Source organism: Schistocerca serialis, chromosome 4 (genome assembly GCF_023864345.2).
Source record: "Schistocerca serialis cubense isolate TAMUIC-IGC-003099 chromosome 4, iqSchSeri2.2, whole genome shotgun sequence".
Taxonomy (NCBI): domain Eukaryota; kingdom Metazoa; phylum Arthropoda; class Insecta; order Orthoptera; family Acrididae; genus Schistocerca; species Schistocerca serialis.
In genome coordinates, this window is record NC_064641.1 from 483,445,176 (window position 1) to 483,448,673 (window position 3,498).

Here is a 3,498-nt window from a genome sequence, read left to right on the forward strand (position 1 = left end):
TGTGCTTTTAACCCTTTAACTTGTTGCTTCCACCATGGCAATGATTATCTGATGATTCTCCCCTCTGTGTCTGTTTTGTCTGAATATGAAGAAGTAAAAGCTGAGGAAGAGTTTATTGTGGAATCAGAAGGAATAGACCGTCTGTCGGTGTTACAGCTGCTCTCAGTAAGTACAACAATGAGAAACGTCCTGGATATAAAATTAATAAAGTATGGCAGATTACAACACAAAGAAAGAGTGAATATTTACTGGTGTCAAAGAAGACTAGTAGTAATGTGGAAAATATACAAAGAAATGTCAGCCTTTCGAAAAAGCCAGCAGAAATGCTACAGTCAAAGAAATTATACAGCAAGATAAAGATTATCAATGAGTCAAAACTTAGTGAAGAAAACGTGATTTGAGGAAAACACACTCATGTATTGACAGTGTTTTTCTATATGAGAACTAATTGAAAAGCATAAAATGCAGGCTTTCAGAGCTGGTAATTTTGTCCATGGAGATATTTGTTTTATGGGCATTAGGTCATGTTTCATGGCGTACTTATCTGCCTCACATTCTGTCTCCTTATGCTGAGGATATCATCAGAGACCATAGTGACTCAGAAAACAGTTAAAATCTCAAAAGTGATCCCAGGAGACCAAACTGTTTGTACATATTGTGATCGTACAAACTGTGTGGGTCTATCATATCTTCCTTCACCGTCGGCCTTGTCGTTGTTACCGTGAGACACCGTCATACAAGAGAAAAGGCGCGTCAATCTTAGAGCATGAGATATGATGACCTTAAGCCATTGACGACACACAACGGTCACGGTAGCACCTGATTCCAGAATAGCTGCAGTAGTTAGGATCTGTGAACTATCCCCTCTTGACCAGGTCCCCAAAACTTAACTCGTAATGAGATCCCTTCAAAGCAAATTGTCATAACGATCGTCTATAAAGGCTTCATACAACGAGAAGAAATGTTACAGTTTATGGAATAATAACAGATACGACCAAACTGTCTTGTCTCTTCTGCTTTATTTAACATAACTTAGTTCACAGTTTCATTTTGCGTTCACCACTCATTCACCGAAACCCTTTGATGAACAGTTCTGGTTGCTTGACACCAACAGTCAATGATAATGATACAGCTTTTCTCCTTTTTATAAATTGAAGCCCGCTCTCCGCGATATAATTAAAAAAAAAAAACGGTCTCAATACCGCGTCCCTCGTGAGATGCGAATAGACTTATCCCGGAATTGACCGCCCTGTAGGTGGACACACACACACACACACACACACACACACACACACACACACACACACTTCTGCTTATCCTGTGGGAAACACCTGCTTGGCAGAAGAATGTAAAGCTGGATTGTTAGCCACAACAATGAGTAGAAAGAGAATGGTGAATCACATACCTCTTTGAACAGTTCTCGGGTATCCGACCAGGTAGCGTCGTAATTTCTCCACAATATTTCGGCAGACGTACACGCTGGCATCTTCAGGTGGTTCCTGACGAATGCTGTGCTGAAACTTCCTGGCAGATTAAAATTGTGTGCCGGACCGAGACTCAAACTCAGGACCTTTACCTTTCGCTGTAGCTATTTAAATTTCGCCCCTATATTTTTCACAACGCGCAATTAGCACTTCATTACTTGTTTATTTCTAAGAGTAAACGGAAAAAAAAGACGCCGTATCATCGGCTTAGTCGATATAAAGTAAAACACCTTAATATGCCCAATTTTACCTCTTCTTATAGGATCGGCTACCTTACTCATTAATTTACTACATATTATTTCCAATAACACTAAACAGGTATCACCATTATATTTTAATTGTATTCGAAAGCATGTTACTATTACTATGACCGACCAAATCGTAACAAATAGTGCGGCGTGCGTTTTTAACAATAACTTTACGCTATTCAAGTGCCGTTACAGCTATCTTGACTCATAATGTTACATGACCCCCCCAGACTGTGATGTCTTGAAGAGGGTTCCAGACAGAACAGGCTTTTTTTTTTTTTTTTTTGTGTACTGTGACAGGAGAGGGTATTTGTTTCGGCGAATACACTCACTCTCAGATTCACTCAACAAGTCAGTACATACATTCTACAATATTTAAGTTTAGTTAATGGGCCTAGACAAAATGCCCTTAACTAAATTCCACATTTGTTTATAGGTTGTCTTTGAGACACTTCGCACTAATCACTTCATATTCACACCACATTTTTTTTCTTGGATGAAGCCCTCAGTTCTTCAACCGACTGTGCAAGGCAGGGATCACAGCCAGGTTCGATGATTGGCATCCTAGGCCAAAACCCTTATCAGGCCACTTGTTTAACCAGAGAGGATTTGGTCCTTTTCTTTTCCTCTTAATTCCACTTTTAAATCATCCATCCTCGCTGTTCGGTGAGAGGATAAATCGTATTTCAGCGTTGTCATTGCTGCTGATACAAAGAAGGTATCTCATGGAAATCTTCGGTACATTCTTTAATTTTCTTTGTAAGTTAGTATAAGTACGTATTTATCCACTGGTGCTTTTATTTAGTCCACTCTGAGTGTAGTCTTGGTATCATTCAGTGCTTCTTGAATCTATATTTTGCTCATTATTGATAATACTTCTTCAGGTCTATGTGAGGGAACAAGCCCTTAATTACATCAGTATCACAATCTGCCAGGAGGTAGCTCCCTTCATGAGGTATTTTCATTATTTTGTATGGACCTGTATATAAATATTGCCATTTCTTATTCAGTCTTTTCCTGGTTGATGCTTTTGGGTGATTTCTCAATAAAATTTCTACCCCTACATCATATGTGACTACTTTCTTCACATTTTTATCAAAACGGGTTTTTCTCAATTGTGCTTGATGCTTCAGGTTTTCGTAGACCTTCTTCACCATATCTTCTTTCTTGGTAATCTTTTGTTCTATCGCAGGTAATTTCTTCATCCATTCTGGCACAATATTTTCACCAAATACTATTTGGTTAGGTGAATAACCTGTCGATAAGTGTGGTAAGTCATAATACACTTTCTCAAATTCATAAATCCAATCGATCCATTTATAATGTTGTTTGGGTATGTACGTCCGTAAAAATCGGTTCAACTCTTGGAAGATTCTCTCAACCGGATTTCCACAAGGGTAAAATCTTGAGATGTAAATATGCTGGATTCCTTGTTCTTTCATAGTGTTTCTCCATACTTTGCTTGTATAATAAGCAGCATTGTCTGTCAAGATCATTATAGGTTTGCCGAGCTCAGTTATATAGTTGTTGATAAAGTTGCGTAACATGGGTCGAACGTGGAGATTTTTCAAAGGATATAATTTCACATATTTTGAAAAGAGATCATAGAAAGCCAAAACATATTTGAACCGTCCACGTGTCATGGGACATGGCCCACAGACATCACATGACACCAACATTAAAGGTTGTTGTGGGATGATCGGATGTAATTCTATCTTCCGACAATAGTTTATGGGTTTTGCCTTCTGACATATTTTGCACTTCTT